The 20548-nt window shown below is 35.0% G+C and overlaps 1 long non-coding RNA gene across 2 annotated transcripts; it reads right to left on the bottom strand.

Moving 5' to 3' along the window:
* Window positions 1-4420: 4420 nt before the first annotated feature.
* On the bottom strand, window positions 4421-20163 carry LOC125254854. 2 transcript variants are annotated; one of them, XR_007181766.1, is made up of 5 exons: window positions 20026-20163; window positions 17970-18101; window positions 16482-16521; window positions 5099-5200; window positions 4421-4985 (listed from the first exon to the last, which is right to left on the bottom strand). It is a non-coding gene; the product is annotated as an uncharacterized LOC125254854 (long non-coding RNA). The 2 variants fall into 2 exon arrangements; XR_007181767.1 differs by having other exon boundaries at window positions 17970-18035.
* Between the last annotated feature and the right edge of the window lie 385 nt (window positions 20164-20548).

Genomic DNA, 20548 nt, shown 5'->3' with positions numbered 1-20548 from the left:
AAGAATTTTTAGATATTTGTACTGGAAACAAGATGAAAAAAGTAACATTTCAAGCTGAAGGTTTTCTTTGGGGAAAAAAAAAAAAGATTTCCTGCTTACCTTTTCAACATAACCTTGATTCAGTAATAACATCTTAAAAGACATTTGCCATGTGGAAAAACAAACACCATCTTTGACTTTGTGAGCTGAACCTGTGTTGTCAGTGGCATTTGTGTAAGATGACTAGTGCGATGTTTTCAACACTCATTTATCATTTGTTCACTCTGGAAGCGATTCAAATTCTACTTTACTTGCTCTCGGATGGCCAATGCTATACGGCCGAGCATCCAATAAAAAGGGGTCAGGACTTTTCATAGGTCATGACAAGTCAGACATAAACATTCCATCGCCTAGGCTGTAATTTAACTGCTGATGGATGTGTACAATCTGCCATTTTTTTAGATTAATAGTTTCATACTTAATGCTTATAGAAGACAAATAGTACAGAAAATACATGTCGCCCACATTTGTGGTTTATCTAATGGTGTAGTAAGGGAATAATGCAGTTAATTTTGAGGATATTTAGCAATGTGATTATGTCTGGAGTGGTGCTAAGGCTTTGTGATTAAAGCATTCTCTTGAATAGAGACAAATGACAACACTGACACATTTAAAGTGCCTTGGGTCTGGTTCACATTAAATTGTCCTGATATTTAACTCTGTTATCAAACAAAAGTGTCCAATTCGGATCAGTAATGCTGCTGTTTTAAGGGCACAGTGGGAATTTGGCAGAATTATCTTTTGCTTAAATGCATTGAACATAAAGAACATTAAATAACAGAAGTTTTACTTTCATGGTGACTTACTGTACTTCCATATATTGTGCTTGTCAGAGCTATCATTGCTCACTGTGTTTACATAATACTGTTAATGGTCTGCATATGCAGTGTAATCCAAAGGTTCAAATCCTCACAACCTAGTTTAATGTGAACATATGATAAATGCATATTAACACAAACACATAGAGTATACTGTATATATTACACAAGTAGCTGTGCGATATGGCTGTATATCAGCGCGGCTGTGATTCAGTTATAGGTAATGACAGCGTGCTGATATACAGCCATATCGCATGGCTACGAGTGTGATATTGCATTTATACAACAGTTCGACAGCACGAGCGTGTAAATAAATAAGAAACAACAACGGATTGTCTTTAAAAACCCTCTTTTGTGAGGAACTACTTCCTTCCGCCATGGATTCAAATCTCAAGTTGACAGTTTAACACTTGAGCCCAAGCCTCCGTTTCTAATTCTAAAATGTCACTTTAGAACTAGTAACGAAGGAACGTTGAGTCGCTTCATTGAAACTCGTAATATGTAGAGTATTATGAGAGAGAGATCTACTAAACGAGGATATTACCTGTATCTAAGCTGATATTCTTCAGGTCAATCAGTAATCACAAAATCAGTTTGAATGTCCGCTGAGGAAAGCGAATATCTTTGTCTTTGTCCTTTTAACATTTAAGACATTCCCATTACAGCACTAGTCAATGCATTTGTCAGTTGCATCTCATAAGATGTTTAAAGTAAAAACAACATCCTTGTTTCCTTGTTTCAGTCCGTTTCAATATAAAAGTCTTTGCAACTGACTGACTCACACATAAAGACTGTCTTTGCCGCCATCTAATGGTTAATGTAATTTAATCTAATGTATTAATGTAACTTTCACTGAAGTCGAAATCACTACCGGACTCTCTCTATTCAGTTGTTAAGTCTGACGTCACGCAGCTTCCGGGTCCAAACGCTCTATCTCATACCACAAGAAAACAACAAATGGTGCTAATATACACACACGATGTGGTGTAATACTACAAAAAATATAGAATTATAACCTTTATCTCCATACCAATATTCCAGATGGCCAGACAGTGATTCATCTTTTATAAATCGTTAAAATATTAATGTCTGTGAGCACGGAGACTGTTGTGTAGACTGTAAGTATTTAAAATGTTTAACTTTTTAAAATGTTTGATGTTTAATATGAATAAATAGCGCTCATAAACGGCCGTCGATGGCATTCTCAAGTGAAACGAGTTGAGGCTTGGACCCGGAAACGGCGTTCCTTACGTCATGACTTAACAAGCAGATACCAAAAAAATATGGCATGTTATTTATGTAAAATATTATCTATTGAACAATAATATTTAAATTAACAACAACAGCCATTATAACAGTATAAGAAGTTAAAAAGGAAATAAACACAAGCAAACAGTTCAGTCAAATGTACAAAAGCAGCGCTCTAGTTAGTGCAGGATTTAATTTCAATGTAAATACAGTTATGAAACTTAATATATAACATAAACTTGATATACCCAAAATGAATTATACCTTGTGTTTAAACGCTATCTACATAAGAGCCAGCTGCAAATTCCCAAAGGACTGGCTGAGCTGTTCACAAGCGCTGAATGGTCACTGACAGCCTGGAGCTTGCATCTCCGAAAGCGTCTAAACAAATGTTCAAATAGGCGCTGTTTACATATAAATCACTTATCTGAGGTCTAAACAACTTCATTCTCGCCTAAAAAAACTCTTAAAACTACATTCTGTTACAAAATAACAGTAGAATCTACAGTGTTCAGCATAAATGAGTACACCACCTTTGAAAAGTAACATTTTAAACAATATCTCAATGAACACAAAAACAATTTCCAAAATGAAACATCTGTTTAACTTATAACATGAAAGTAAGGTTAATAATATAACTTAGAGAACAACATTTTCAGTTTTACTCAAATTAAGGTGATGCAAAAATGAGTACACCCCACTGAAAGTCTCTGGAGCAAAGCTAAATTTTAGGCTACATCCACACGAAGGATGCCTTAGACTACAAATGTCTAATTTAACAAGAATTCAACCACAGGTGAGTCTAATTATTCATTACACAGGTGTCCAGCACCTGGAAGGTGTTAAAACCCCTTCCCATTTCATGCTGTCAGCGATGGCACCACATGGAAGAGAAATGTCACAAGACCTGAGAATGAAAATAATTTCTTTACACCAGAAAGGTGAAGGCTACAAGAAGTTCAGCAAAGCTTTACTTATTCAGAATACTGTAGCAAAAGTGGTACAAAAATTTTAAAAAGATGGAACTGCAACCATCTCACAGAGACGTCCAGGCCGTCCACGGAAGTTAACATCTCGACAGGAGCCTCTTCTGATGAGAAGGGTTGAAGAAAATCAGCATGCAAGTTCACTGCAGTTATCTATAGAAGTAGAAAGCCAAACTGGGGTGACTATTTCCCGTGACACAATATGGCGTACACTGCACAGGAATGGCATGCATGGGTGCCGTCCACGAAAGAATCCTCTCCTAAAGCCCAGGCACAAAAAAGACCACCTAGAGTTTGCCAGGGCCCATGATGACAAAGATGAAGACTACTGGGACTTTATACTCTGGAATGATGAGACCAAGATAAATGTTTTTGCAACTGATGGCTTCAAAACTGTATGGCATCACAAAGGTGAGGAATACAAAGAAAAATGCATGGTGCCTACAGTGAAATGTGGTGGCCGTGTCCTTATGTGGGACTGCATGATTGCTGCTGGTGTCAGGGAGCTGCATTTCATTGATGGCATCATGAATTCACAGATGTACTGCTCTATACTGAAAGAGAAGATGCTACCATCACTCCATGCCCTTGGTCGTTGTGCACTTTTACAACACGACAATGATCCTAAACACACATCTAAGGCCACTGTTGGATTTCTGGAGAAGAACAGGGTGAAAGTGATTCAGTGCTCCTGATCTGAACCCATTCGAACACCTATGGGGAATTCTGAAGAGACAAGTTGAGCATCACTCTCCATCCAGCATCCAGTCTCTAAAAGAGGTTATTCTTGAAGAATGGAGAAAGATAGATGTTGCAAAATTTTGCCAACTTGTTCATTCCATGCCTAAGACTTGGTGCTGTCATTAAAAATCATGGAGGCCATACAAAGTACAAAGTACTTTTCAAAGGGGGTGTAGGCTACTCATTTACACTGAGCACTGTATAAAAATATGGTGGGTTTGCTGGTCCGCCATGAGCCTGACTGTGAGAATGCTGGCAGAGTGATTCAAATGGTGAAATGGTTCCCATGGTGATAAAGACCTCTCAGCCAATCAGATTCGACAACCAGAACTAACTGTTGTATAAATATATACATCTCAGTCTTTATAGAAATTAAAATATGTAGCTTCTCTTTCACTTGCAATGTTATGATAAATCCACACTACAACGGATGCAAAGTTGACCTATATGTGAAGGCAAACTCAATATAATGAGACAGCTGTCGCAAAATATGAATACGCAGAAGTGTGATAGATGGAGCGGCTACTGCTACATCCAATTAAGCTGGATGACAAAAACATTTTGAGTTCATCCTGCTGTGCATTTTATTATAAGGGTGTGCTTGGCCAAGAAAAGTCACATTTCAATAATTAGCTGGACTCCATGCCTTCTCAACATTGCATAAGTGGAAGTGGAAATTCGACCACCTTTGTGCATGCATATGCTCAGAAAATATGGTGGCAAACCGAAGTTGCTGACTCTTTATTTGTTTGTGAAAAGCATCTTTCCTCATCATACAGTAATGCTTTTGTCTTCCAGTAAACCACAGAGGATTGGAAACACTTATCTATATTGTCCATGAAGCCAGCTTCCTTCACAACAGCATGATTAAAAGCAAGCAACGCTAGTGAATTGTGCAAAACCAGATGTGAACTTGTCATAATGTTGTCACCACTTGAAACAATCACAAAAACTTGTTCTCCACTCCTAAACCTTTTGCACTTTTAATGTTAGAACTGTTGTGAAACCTAAAAATTCACACTAGCCACTATCACAAGAGATTACAGTGACCCATGTGATGCTTCATCAATAGAGCCACAGAATTTAGGAAATCTTTTGTTCTCTTAAGCTAAAATATACAGTTGTACAAAGAACCTTCCCGCATTCCTTGGCTCTGAAACAGAGAAAAACAGTGTGATAGAGAGAAAGATGTGTGAGAGCGCAGTATCATGTCATTTGAGCCAGGTATTGTAGGATTTATCACCCATGTGGTGACCACAAATCTACCTTTCTGAGGAGGACACTTGATTCATGCTTGTTCACTCAGTCTGATGGACTTTATCTGCTTCGGCAGCTTTCTTCATTCCATAAAATAGGTGAAAAAATGACCTGAAAACACATGAGTGAACTGGAATATACTCAAGATAACCTGGTGTGATGGTTTGAGGGTTATAGAACTATCTTTGTTAAGTTTTCATAAGGGCTGCCAATCAACTAAAACATTAATGCCAATACTGATTGATTAAAGGTACACTATGTAACTTTTTTGATCAAAATTAACAAATTTAAATGAGTCAATACATCATCAATCCTTCCAAAACGTGTTTTTTTGTCTTATCCTGATTCACCATGGTAACCCTATTATAAGTGCTGCCCCTTTTTCAGAGTGTCTATTTACACTAAGTGCAAATAGTGTACCTCGTTGGCAAATGCTATTTACACTTGCTCCGCCCACCCCGAGCTCGCATTTTTTTAATAAAAATGAAAATAATGTTTTAAAAGTGGAAATAAACTGCGAATGAGTGTTCAATAAAATTAAAAGTGTATATTTTGTAAGGTTAGGGGAAGGTGTAGGGAGGGTTTTTATTCTCCCAATTAGGCAGCATCCATTTAATAATTTTAATAAATATAATCATTTACACTCTATGATATTATTGCATCCTGTTAATGTACAAAAATACTGAGATGCAAATAATATCTGCCAATATAAAGTACAGATAACATCTAATTACTATTTACTCTTATTGCAAATAACTGATTGCTACTTTTACATGTAGAATCTATTGCTATTTTCACCCGTGCTGCTATTGTCACTTAGTGTAAATAGAATATATTGCTATTTGCACTTAGTGTAAATAGGATCGACTATTTGCACTTAGTGTAAATAGCATCTATCGCTAAGAAAATATGCTATTTTCATTTAGTGTAAATAGCATCTATTGCCTTCTATTTTAGACCTGACAGGATGGTTTTCATGGGAAATTTCATTCGTCAATTGCTTGTGTGTTTTGCCATATCTGTAAATAGAGAAAAGTTGCTCCGGCTATTTTGACGCGTGTATGGTGTGGGAGTGGCATAGGTTAGTTGTCACAACGAGCCAGAAAGGTTGATATGGAGCACACTAAATTTCGTACTTCTGGAAAATTACCCGTTTAAAAAAACAAACAAACAAAAAAAAACCCCACTGAACAGAGGAGAGTCTGCTGGCAAAGAGAACGTGACAGAGTTTGTAATAAAACAAGAATCAACATTGGCTTGGCTTTTCAGAGATGGCGAGAACTGATTGATTTGAAATGTTGTAAAAGCGATGTGGAGATGACATTTTTATTACTCAACAGGTGAGTATGGTATTTTATTGCAACAGATACATTGATGCAGATAAAATGAGCAGTAAGATAACCATATTCATCCACACAATCACACAGAGCCGGAGCACAACCAAAAAAATGTTCGTCCGCAACATGCATGCAGTTTTTGTTTTGTTAACTGCTAGAGAGCCAAAAATTACATAGTGTACCTTTAATCAAATGAACTATCATTCATCAAAAAGCTTTGAAGATAGATAGATAGATAGATAGATAGATAGATAGATAGATATTTGTTTTTGAAAAAATGTTGTATGCATACTTTTAATTGAACATGCATACTCATTAATCAGAGCAACTATCATTCAGTGCCAGGAAAAAAACAGGACAGGAAAAGAGGATGAGAGAGGAACATCTACAGTACATGCATTTTATTGGTAACTGCCAGAGGAACTCTGTTTAGTGCTGAAATTCAGTGCCAACACATTTTAGTGTAGAATATTTCCAGGTCTGAGACATCACACTACTGATGAGGCAGGAAATTGGACTGTAGTGCAGCATGGTACAATGACCACAGACTCCCGTAGGACATTACAGGTGGAGTGACATCATCCATACAGATAGCCAGCAGAAAAGCAAAACATACTGCATGTATACTTAAAAGGAACTGGCTGAACTTCTTAATGTTCTCTGCAAGAAAGTAGAAGCAACCCTAGGGCACTAAAGGGAAACCAAAAAGTAGGCTTATTCGCACCAAATGTGAAGCAAAAAATGCAAAAACAAACTGCCGAAAGGTTTATTCACACAACTGAATATTCATCAGGCTAAATGAAAACCAAACTCAATCTTGTAGAATAGGTGGAGCTGATCAATAAACAAGTATATTTAATGTATATTTTTGGCAAAAAAAACCAAAAAAAAAGCACCGTCTATCTATCTGGTATCTTTGCTTAATTATTATATGCATAAAAATACGGTTACCAGACTTTTAAAAGTTAATGTCTGTGTAGTAAGAAAAAAATAAAATTTTCTTATAATATGCATTGCTGCATCACCTCTTTTCTCATAGTGTTTGAAACTAGGCGCTTAGGCATGTGACGGTATCAAATTTTCATGTTGCGATTAATTGCTGAAGCTTTTATCACGGTATATGGTATTATCACGATATTGAAATAAGTTGCAAAAACAAAAAACAAAAAACAAAGTGTTGTCATAGTATAACAGGTTTAAGAACTTTTTGTAATAACAAAAATAACTCTGAATGTTTAAATACAATAATACAATACACAAAAAAATATAAAGTCACATTTTCAAACAGATTAAAGTGCAAAAGAATTAGGCTATAAAGAACAACAGGAAACTCTTTACAATAAGGTCTCATTATTTAATGCATTAAAGGGATAGTTCACCCAAAAATGAAAATTTGATGTTTATCTGCTTACCCCCAGCGCATCCAAGATGTAGGTGTCTTTGTTTCTTCAGTAGAACACAAATTATGATTTTTAACTCCAACCGTTGCTGTCTGTCAGTCAAATAATGCTAGTGGATGGGAACTTCTACAATAACAGTAAATAAAACTTGCTTAGACAAGTCCAAATTAAACCCTGCAGCTCGTGACGACACATTGATGTCCTATGACAAGAAACGATCAGTTTGTGCGAGAAACCGAACAGTATTTATATCATTTTTTACCTCTAATACACCACTATGTCCAACGGCATTCATCACTCGATTCGTTTGGTCCGATCACGCTCTGACAACGGCAGTGATGTCTAGCTCTCATTGAAGTATATGCGCGAGACATCACTGCCGTTGTCAGAGCGCGATCAGACCAAACGAATCGAGTGATGAATGCCGTTGGACATAGTGGTGTATTAGAGGTAAAAAATGATATAAATACTGTTCGGTTTCTCGCACAAACTGATCGTTTCTTGTCATAGGACATCAATGTGTCGTCACGAGCTGCAGGGTTTAATTTGGACTTGTCTAAGCAAGTTTTATTTACTGTTATTGTAGAAGTTCCCATCCACTAGCATTATTTGACTGACAGACAGCAACGGTTGGAGTTAAAAATCATAATTTGTGTTCTACTGAAGAAACAAAGACACCTACATCTTGGATGCGCTGGGGGTAAGCAGATAAACATCAAATTTTCATTTTTGGGTGAACTATCCCTTTAACTAAGATTGAGCAATAGCTACATAAAGTAAGGTGACCAGATTTCTGAAATGGAAACCGGGGACATTTCCTATGTGAGTGGTCAAAATACCACCAAAATCTCATTTGTTATTATCTATTAATTAAAAAACGGGGACAGTACATTTTTTATTTTTTTTATTGCTGTGGGTTTCACATTTTACATTAATAAATATTATGATTTAATTTTATTATTAGGATTTTTGGTCTGGTTTTAATACAATTCACCAACAGCTTTACTGACATGAAAGGAGCTTTGTTGTAGTATTCTTGAGTAAAGTTCATAAAATGTAGGCAAAATTATAAAAATTTTGTACATTTTAAGGTTAAATGCATCAATCTGGTGCACTTTGGAAGCTCAAAATTAAGAGCTTCAACCCATGTACAGTGTGCACATTGAACAAAGAAACAACATTGACTTGTACCTGGACATTAAAGAGGGTTCAAACATCTTTTTAGTTGTGATATAAAGTCTACATCATTTTAGGTGTTTTAGGTTGCCAAACAATTATTACAATAAAATAATAATATAATAATGTTTTAGGCCTAGCTATATAATTATTCATGACAATAATATCCATATAGGCTATTGTAACAAACGCACTCTTATATATATATATATATATTTTTTTTTTTTTTTTTTTTTTTTTTTTTTTTTGGTTAGGCTACATTACACAACGTATAGGGAAATTAAAATACTATTTTTAGCCAATTTCTAAGATAAATCCTTGAGTTTTAATTTTGATCACCATGTCACCAGCTGATCGTGTGAGCAAAGTGCGCACTTCTCTTTAAAACACGCAGCACAGACTGTATATATAGCCTACTTAATCACTGTATTTTGTTGTTGTATAAAGGCACAAAGCCATATCACGGTTTCAATTTTAGTTCGTTGGCAAAATACAATGTTAGAGACCATTATATTTAAAATTTTCGATTTATTATGAAACAGCGGTGGCGGCACAGGGTCATTAATGGGAAACACTGAATGAATGTTTAGCTGTCACATGTGCTAAAGTTGTCATATCAGTTGTTATATCATAACAAAAACCCTTCAACCGGACCGAACGAGAGTCTCGAGGCCTGCCGCTGCTCTGAGTGAGTGACAGCAGGCGTGTCTGTGTTCAACTGCGGTGTGCGTGAACTCGCTGCCGGTGTATATGGATACTGTAGAAAAGTGGTATTGAACCGTTTAACATATTTTAATAGAGAGATATGTTTAGAAAAATTAAGAAACCTCTATGCTGTATGCTGGCCAGATTTTTTTGCAATGTATTTGCGGATTATTTTGAACGAGATAAAACGGGGACATTTCCGGGGACAGCTCCAGTCGGGGACGGAGCACCAAAAACCGGGACTGTCCCCGGAAAACGGGGACGTCTGGTCACCCTAACATAAAGAAAGTATTATTTTTTGTTAATGTCAGTTAAGAAACACAACTGATCATTGTTAGTTTTATCTCAGGTCCATTAAATAAGTTCTTTTGATTTTAGTAATGTTATTAAACAGTAAAAAGAAATTAACACTAACTAAGAATAATTAATGATTTAGAAGTATTTTTCATTGTCAGTTTAGTAATAATGAAATAACATGTAAACTAGTGAAGCCGTATGTCTTTAAGTTTTACTGAACAATAACAAATTTCTAATCATTAGGGCATGTTGTAGTCCAGATTAAAATATATGTTTGAGGCATTTTAAAAACTTCACTAGCGCAGTTGCTTTGTTTATGGGGGTTTCCGGGGTAACCGTTGCACTCTGCTGTTCCATCAGCGCCCTCTGCTGTCAGAGAGTGAACGCGCACTTTCATTCAGCGCGTCTCCTTCACTCGTTCCGCCTTGTTTACATCTGAGCGCGTGTTCTTTTGACGCTGAATACAGCGGTGTTGTGCATTTTATACGGTTGATGGGGAAAGTATTCTTAAATGCATTATAAAAATTAATAATTGATAATAAATTATTTACGGTAATTTGAAATGCCCACAATAACAATATCGTGCATATTCATTATCGCGATATATCGCATTACCGAATATCGGCACAAGTCTATAGGCGCTAGAGAAATGCTAGAGACTGTGTCTTCAGCCTCCATTAGAGCGCCTGACTCCCATGCCGGCAGACTAGGGTTCGAGTCCTGCCTAGAGCAGGCGGTTCAGGGTTACATAAACCCCTCCTTTCTGAGAGTGTACTCTGCTCTGATTGGTCAGATCTGTTTCCCAGTCTGTTATGATTGGTCTACTGCTTACAGTGTGTGTCATAAACAAAAATCCCGCTATCATATCTGAATATCAGCTCCGCATCTTCCTCAGAACTTGTAGACACAGTGATATAAACAGTAACAATGACGTCAGTTTTACCGTATCAATTCGAGCCTGAGTTCTCATCCTGTGCAAGTGCATGCAAAGTGGATTTGCTTTCGCGGCACAGAAAACTGCATCTTCTCAACATGTCGAAAACACGAACCAAAGTCTTCCAGGCCTCAGCTACAACTACAGTGTTTGAGGGTGGATCAAAGTAGACATTGTTTGTGGGCAGCAAATTAAGACCATGTTATTTGCATTATGCAAACTGGTTACAAACCTACATAGGTTTGTGCAGGAAGTAAGGCTGGAATTACTGACAACTCCATTTGAGAATATACTCAACAATAACTCCATTTGACAGGCACTTTAAATGTTGCAGACCTTTTACTTTAACAAACAGCTATATTACACACTACATGAAAGTAAATATCCAAAAAATCATAATAGGGGCTCTTTAAAAAAAATATTGTTTACAACAAACATTTGCAACGAATATTCATTCTTGGTGTGAATAGACCTTAATATTGTTTTAGTTGTCCTAAAAATATTTCAGCAAAACTATAGCAGACTTCACACAAGGAACCCATCAATCCAGCAGCATCTGACTTGTATATATATATATATATATATATGTATATATTAAAAAAATATTCAAACTGACTTAAAATGCAGAAGAGTTATATGCTCATCCAAAAAATACAAAATTAGAAACCTCTTGCACACTGACAACTCGAATAAGCCATCCAGAGTAACGGCACAACAACAGCATGCAGGGTGTATCATGTGCACAGACTGGCAGTTCATTTTAGTTTTGGCTTTGCATAAGAAAGTTATAAACAATCAATTTATGATTCTGCAGTCCAAGACATGTCTCCCACCAACACCTATAAAGAATCTTCAGTCCAAGATTTATTTCCTTAGAGTTTATGTATAATCTGCCAGAGTTTATGTTTCCAAAATATTTCTTTTTCCATCGTTTTTTGGCATTCTCTCAGTAGCTGTCGAGATCTAAAGCATATTCATGTTTTTCTTGACCTCACAACACCTTTGATGAACACACAGGCAGAATTACAATGCTCACCTTCAACATGGTTTTGAATGAGCTGTGGTTCGAAAGCCACAATCAATCACAACTAAAATTCAATAATATGTGTGGAGACTCGGGTTTGAGGGTCTGTCTGTGACATATTAGTTTGTCTTTCCCAGCAAATGTCATAATATTCAGCTCACTGCTAATTTACTATAGTGAATAGGGTGTCATTTCCCATAGTGAATTCTGCTTTCATAGACATCTACCTCCAACCCACAAACCACTGCAACAACACTCAGTTCAATCTAATTCTTCAGAGTATCTCACGGGATTCTACAAAGAATTATAGGGAATAACAGCATTAATTTGAGTAACTTCATCATAATTTTAGATATCTAAATACACTGATTGAGAAAAAAAAATTCTGTTTCTGTCATTTCACATTAAACTACTACATGGAATCATTGTGGTGGTTTTTTTACAGTAAATGAGAGAGGATCCTCTCCTAAGTCCCCAGCTCAACTCGAGTATAAACGCCAATTGAAGCGTGGGAAGCAAACGATTTTCAGCCAAACATTTGTTTTCAGTTTAGCCAGCTAATCTTTTTTTTTCTTTTTTTCCAGTGTTAAAATACTTTCTATACTAGTTTCATATGCAGAGTCAACCATAAAGAATTCAGAGTTTGGTTTTGTGAAGAGTGCACAAACAGTGGTCCAACAACATTGGTTTGTGACTATCTGTTTGTCCGACCAATGGAAAAGTGGCAGTCATAATCTTTTCTGCAATTCCTTTTGGTAATTCTAGTGGAACAGAGCATTTTTTGGTTGCAAATGCTTGTTCATGTTGACTTCTCCCTTAAATGCACTGATTTGCTTTGACTTTGTCTAACAGATAAAAGAAATTCACCAGTAAGTGAAGTAATAATACTAATAATAATAAAAAAAAAATCTTGGATGCATTTAAATACGACCCAAAGGCAGATTATTTGGCTGGCTAATAGCAAAAGCATAAATCAATATATACAGTTCCAGTGAAATTGTATGGAAAGACCTTGTGCTATACAGTACACGTCACTCCACTTGTCTTTCTGAAAGATCCCTGTGTTAGTGGTTGAACTTTATTTTATTTTTTTAACAGGATTTTACAGACTGAACGAGTTATTTCTCACTGTTTGTGCACCTATTATAATGTAATGCATGGAAACAAGTTATTAAAGGATGGGACAGATCAAGTTTTAAAGGTACAGTAGCAAAAAATATTTAATATGGTCAAAGTCAAAGAGGAAATTGGTGATATATATATATATATATATATATATATATATATATATATATATATATATACACACACACATACACACACACACATACTGCTGCACTGGTGGTATATTCACAAAGTAAAATTGTGGCAAAATAAAATAGTTTAAAAATAATGAACTTATACATTTTAATGAGTGCCATTCTATTTATTTGCAATCCTCTGAATATATCTTATTGTCATTTATAGACCACAAAACCATCTCCAAGACACCATTAGTAATATGGAGAGAAACAGGAAAAAAACTCCATTCTAAGCATCATATTCTCCATTAAACTCTGTCCAGAAATCTGTGTGAGTTACGGCCCATGTCCTGACATTTACAGAATCATCCCTGAAGCCAACATTTAGTAGGTCCAATTGTTTTAAATTATCTTTAAAGTTTGCCCTGAGACAAAAGGCCAGTCATCTAAATCAAGACTGGCATGAGAGCAAGAAATGTCTGAGAGCTAGACATGTTCTCCAAAAACCACAGTTTGAACAATGTGTTTGTTGAATCATCTTTGACAGCTATTTGTATTACTATTTTATTTATTTTTATTTTATTATTCCTGAAATATTTAACTCATGACAAATCATATTTTTGAAAGAAATCTTTTATGCTCACCAAGGCTACAATTATTTTAGCAAAAATACATTAAAACATTCATATTGTGAAACATTATTACAGTTAGACCTGTCACAATATCAGATTTTCACTACACGATTATCACTGACAAAAAAATATTGAGATAATATTATTGTGATATCTATAGACATTTGGAGTATAATAATAATAATAATAATAATAATGCTAGTCAAAATCATTTTTAACTTTTTTCAGCAGCCATTACTCCAGTTTTCAGTGTCACATGATCCTTCAGTAATCATTATATTATGCTGATTTGGTGCTCAGGTAACTTTTTTTATTATTATTATTATTATCAATGTTAAAAAAAACAAAAAACAGTTGTGCCCTTTAATATTTTTGTGGAACCCATGATACTTTTTTCAGGATCTTTGATGAATAGAAAATTCAAAGAACAGCAGCCCAGATTTTATATTTACTTAAAAATATAGTTACAATGTACTTCAAATATTTAAGTTTGGTTGCATTACTTATAAAATATAAGTATATTCTACTAATTTGTGGGTGTATTTGAATGTGTTAATAAATGTAAGTTAAATGCACTTAAATTATTAAATTAAGTTTTTCTCCTGACCATGCCTCCTACGCACTGGTTTGCGGCAGGTAATGACGCCATTTTGTCGTGGTGTGTGTGAATTCAAGGAGCTGTTGATGAGCAGTTGGAACATTTGTTTTGGCTGTTCTACAGACATTTTTTCCAAACATTTACCTTTTTATAGTTTTTCACTAAAGGAGAAAATCACAATTTTTAAGTTACCATCATCGAGGTCAGGGTTTATTTTAGATGAGCTCTTGACCCTTGACTTTTTAATATTAAATTTTGTTTGGGGCTGTTTTAACTGCATTAAAACCAACCAGACAAGCAAAGTTAAAAGACGATCAGGTGGTGTTGGTTATGTTTTCACATAATCATTATTTGATCTGAATCACTGAACTCATTTAGAGCCCAATCTCTGAGTTAGATTTACATTACTTGATTACAGCAGCACTGTGATTCTACAGCGGAAGATCAACTTTTACAATACAATTTGTTTTTTGTTTTTTTTTAAGTTGTCCTTATCACAAAAAAATAAAAAAAAAAATTATAATATTATTTTAGGCACACACAGACATCAAGAATCAGCGTATGAATCTCAACAACGGTGACAAGAAAGAAAATTACCAAGACAATTCAGCTCATAATTTATTCATGCAGCAATGCATGATGGGAAGCATGGATGAATTTTGATTGGTGGCAAGTTAACTTGCTTAGTACACTTGAACTTAAATATACTAGGTGTAACAACTACAAAGTAATTAATATTACAAAACATTTTAAGTTAAATGAACTTGAATTATTAAGTTAACATTACTTAATTTTTTTAGAGCAACCAGTTTCCTCAAATTTTTTAAGTAAATTCAACTTTCCATTATGGGCTTAAGTACATTGAACGTAGTCCACTTCACTTATTCAACTAATGCTTCATTACATTAAAGAATTTTAAGGCAACGAGTTACCTCGGTTTTTTTAAGTAGATTCTGCTTATCCGGGTTTACAGTGTAGTAATAATCTACTAAAATATAATTTTTTGTAACATTTTAACAGTCATAAAGCCTAAATAAAAATATTATTTATTATTAGTAGTAGTATTTTATAATAATAATAAAAAAAATCTTACTGACCGCAAACTTTTGAACGTTAGTATATATACAAAACCCAATCCAAAATAATTATATACAGAAGTATATACCATATATACCATGGACATCACAAGCCGATTAAATAAGCATGTCTTCAAAGTCTGCACTAACTCAACACAGAGTTACTATACTTCACTGATAATCCTTACAACCTTGAACAAGGTCTCTCCTTCACGTCTGCTGGGCTCAAAATTACAAGGGGGTTTTCCAGTTCTGTCTGAATGACAGCTTGGCGTTCACCAACCTCGAACCAAAACAGGGTTTTCAATGGATCGTGGTGTCTGACTGTCGGCGAAAGCAGGGAATTTACCCAATGTGCCACCCATGCTACCAGCAATGCCCACTCAGCACAGCCATGGGTGGCCCACCATCATCTGGGAGGGCTTGAATCAAGTTTTATCTAAGATGCCCCAGAGCACAGACTAGAGGAAGAGCTTGGTATAATGAGACAACCTGAGCATTTTGGTCTAGGCTTAAAGGTCTGAACGCAACCTGGATTATGTGAAACGGCAACATCCTTTTGGCTCAAGCACAGATATAAAGCCTGAAATGGAAAGAATTGTTTCAAGCTGAGAGAGATAAAAAAAAAAAGACCTAGACTTTAAACAACTATCACCCACCCTCCATTTCTGGGGATATACGCTTCTCAACACACTTGCACTTCATTAAGCTTCAGCAAGACACAAAACCTTTTGTGACACTGAGGAATCCGACTGAATTTAATACCTCCAGGAGGTGAACGAAAGCATGATTTACCACTTCTGGCAAGGAAAATAGAAGGTGCAGGAGTACAAATAAACCACAACATAAATGCTGGCCAACAGGTACTGCCCTTAGAGAGCAAGAAGGGGAAAAGACAAATGAAAATAAAAACATTGCAAAGATTAAGGCTTGAGGGGAGACAGAGAGAAACAGAACAAAACAGTGGCTCACATTCCAGCAGCAACCAAGAATCCAAAATATGTTTGTGCTCCTGAAGAAGAGAGAGAAGAAAAATGAAGAATAAAAAAGCACTAAAGCTGTCAATCAAAATGACGTCTGCACACTAGAGACAAAATGTTTATCAATTTAATATTTTACTTCAAAGGCAAAATGAGTTTTGTCATTAAGGCAAGCCACCCCAGATGAGCAGGGTACATTTTTAGGAATAAAATGTATAAAATAAAGCAAATGATATATGAACAAACACCTCAATAAAAAACTTCAGAATTTAAATAGAAATAAAACTGTAAAGGTTTGGTTTAAAGGATTAGTTCACTTCAGAATGAAAATTTCTTGATAATTTACTCACCCCCATGTCATCCAAGATGGTCATGTCTTTCTTTCTTCAGTTGAAAAGAAATAAAGGTTTTTGAGGAAAACATTCCAGGATTTTCTCCATATGGTGGACTTTAACAGCTACCATTGGGTTGAAGCTTCAAAGGGCTCTACATGATCCCAGCCAAGGAATAACGTTCTTATCTAACAAATCAATTGGTCATTTTCTAAAAAAAAAAAAAAATTAATAATTTATATACATTTTAACCACAAATGCTCATCTTGCATTAGCTCTGCGATGCGCCACGCATTACGTAATCATGTTGGAAAGGCCACGAGTGATGTATGTGGAAGTACTGAGCAAGTGTTTACAAAGTGAATGTGCAAAGACTAAGTCAAACGACCTTTACAAAAAAAAAAAAAAAAAAAAAGTAAAACAACAATGTCAGACGATTTTGAAGTTGGAGGAGAAAATGAGATGGAGTTTTTCTGTATTTCTAAGTCTGTATTTCACGCTGTATTTCAGCGTGATTACATAATGCGTGGCACGTCGCAGAGCTAGTGCAAGATGAGCACTTTGTGGTTAAAAAGTATATAAATTATTATTTTTTTTTTTAGAAAATGACAGCTTGTTTTGATAAATTATAAGACCCTTATTCCTCAGCTGGGATCAAGTAGAGCCATTTTAAGCTGCATTTAAACTGCAATTTGGACCTTCAATCCATTGGTAGCTGTTGAAGTCCACTATATGGAAAAAAATCCTGGAAAGTTTTCCTCAAAAACCTTAATTTCTTTTCAACTGAAGAAAGAAAGACATAAACACATTGGATGACATGGGGGTGAGTAAATTATCAGGAAATTTTAATTCTGAAGTGAACTAATCCTTTGTAATTGATATTGTTGTATTGTAAAGTGTATTGTTTTCTTTCTAGTCTGAAATAACACATTATGAAAAGCAAAACAGCTCCAAATCTCAAAATTGACTAGTGTATTAAAAAACTAAGTTCTTGCCTGTAGTACTGTCATAGTTGACCCAAAAATAAAAATTCTGTCATAATTCACTCACCACCTATGTTGTTCCAAACCTGTATGACTTTGTTTCTCTGCGGAAAACAGAGTGTAGACTAATATAGTTCATATTTAGATTGGCGATTATAGAATTACCTGATGATGTCTGCACACCAGATCAGTCACGCTGCTCTGCTCCATAAGAATCCGCACGATGACCACCTGATGGGTGAATATGGATATATGAGCCCGTTTATTATCCAGCACTCAACTGTTAGAAGTGCATTCCTGAGGAAAAATGAGCTCAGTTATGCTCATTCAAGGCAAAAGAAAAGTGATTTTCAAGATGGTGTACAGTTTGGAGAGAAAAAAAAACAACAATGCAAGCCAGGGCTCGGTTTTACAGTAATGAACAGTGAGAGGAGTTCACTTTTGTTCTCCAGCTGAGAGATGAAAAGTTTTGCTTTACAGGTCAGGTGCATTCGAGATTATATATATATATACATAAAAACTTTATAATTTTATGTATAAAACATTCATTTTACATTTAGAATTTAGAACCAACTAAAGCCACACATACATTTTTGTTAAAGGGTTAGTTAAATAAAGGGTTAAGGGTTTGGTAAAGGGTTAGTTAGATAATTTTGATGAAATCCGAGAGCTTTCAAGCTCTTTCAAGGCCCAGAAAGGTAGTAAAGACATCGATAAAATAGTCCATGTGACTACAGTGGTTCAACCTTAATTTTTGAAGTGACAGGAAAAAAAAAAAAAAAGCGATTCCTTCATACTTAACCTTTTGTGCGGAAGAGGATTAGGGCCAAGCAATAATAAAAAAATAAAACCATCTCGAGATTAAAGTTGTTAAATTTTGAGAAAAATCTCGTTAAATTTCGAGAAAAAAGTCTAAATAAATTGTTGAGAATAAATTTGTTAAATTACGAGAAAAAAATCGTTAAATTTCAAGAAAAAACTCGAGATAAAATGTTGAGAATAAACTTGTTACATTTCGAAAAAAAGTTAGATAAAATGTTGAGAATAAAGTCATTAAATTACGAGAAAAAAAGTCGTTAAATTATGAGAACAAATTCGTTAAATTATGAAAAAAATGTCGTTAAATTTAGAGAAAAAAGTCATTAAATTACGAGAACAAATTTGTAATTTAACGAATTTGTTCTCGTAATTTAATGACTTTTTATCAACATTAATGACTTTTTTCTCGAAATTTAACGACATTTTTTTCATAATTTAACGAATTTGTTCTCATAATTTAACGACTTTTTTCTCGTAATTTAATGACTTTATTCTCATAATTTAATGAGTTTATTCTCAACATTTTATCTAGACTTTTTTCTCGAAATTTAACAACATTTTTCTCATAATTTAACGAATTTGTTCTCATAATTTAACGAGTTTTTTCTCGTAATTTAATGAGTTTATTCTCAACATTTTATCGACTTTTTTTCTCAAAATTTAACTACTTTTTTTCTCATAATTTAATGAATTTGTTCTCGTAATCTAACAACTTTTTTCTCGTAATTTAATAAGTTTATTCTCAACATTTTATCTCGACTTTTTTCTCGAAATTTAACAAGTTTTTTCTTGTAATTTAATGAGTTTATTCTCAACATTTTATTTCGACTTTTTTCTCGAAATTTAACGAGTTTTTTCTCGAAATTTAACAACTTTAATCTCGAGATGGTTTAATTTTTTTATTATTGCTTGGCCCTAATCCTCTTCCGTACTTTTGAGCGGTACGGTCCCACGTATGGGATTTTTATTTCTGTGCCCCTGAGAGTACGGTCCCTATCAGATCTAGAATGTCGCATAACTGGTTTCAGACATTTAAATGCGCATAAGCACCAGTAAAACAATACATTTAGAGTTTATAAAATACACACTGATGTCAGACATCAGTGGAAGCAGCAGCAATAACAATCCATTCAAATACAATTAGCCGACGTGTATTCATATCAGACACGACACATAAAGGGCCTAAGTAACTATAAAGTTTACTCTGTTATTCTTCCAGTTCACCTGCCACTTACTTGCATGTAGTATTTCGGGAGAAACTGATTAATTCGCCTGCTGTAAATATGACTGACAGTACTCTACGAACTGCCGGGCAAACTAAGATGGCAGCGCCCATCTCCGTTATAGATCAAGAAAAGGATCATTTATAAAGGTTTTTAAACGACAAAACACACTCACTTACACGTATTTGAGAATATGAATATCAGATAGTTGATGACATGGCAAGCAAGGTTTGTGAATATTTTAAATAAAAAAGGAAAAACAAAATAATAGTGATGCATGTGGCTGCGGTGTGTTACATGACACGCATGACGCGTCGCCATGGAAACAATAAGGGCAAACATTCTAAATTAACGGTCGGGGGGTCAGTTAGAATATTTTAAACTCAGCTTGAAATGGATAATCAGCGTGATTCTTCAACATCAGAAAAACAATGTATGTGTGTACGCGCATGTTGTAAATACAGCGGACAATTTTGCGTGACAACTTTTTCTTCACATGTAATCACGCATTGTACAAAATTATTAGTCATTAAGGCCCAGTAAATATGATATGGACCCACCACAGCATTACTGAATCTACTCTATAATGACTATTAAATGTCTGAGAATTTTTTACATGAAAACCAATGTTTGGTGCCCACTGTTTTCACAGCTGGTCTTAACACTTTCAAATGAAACCAACATGCAGTTGTTCATGTACTT

This window comes from Megalobrama amblycephala, linkage group LG19, assembly GCF_018812025.1.
Source record: "Megalobrama amblycephala isolate DHTTF-2021 linkage group LG19, ASM1881202v1, whole genome shotgun sequence".
Classification (NCBI taxonomy): Eukaryota; Metazoa; Chordata; class Actinopteri; order Cypriniformes; family Xenocyprididae; genus Megalobrama; species Megalobrama amblycephala.
This window is presented reverse-complemented; position numbering and strand designations above follow the sequence as displayed.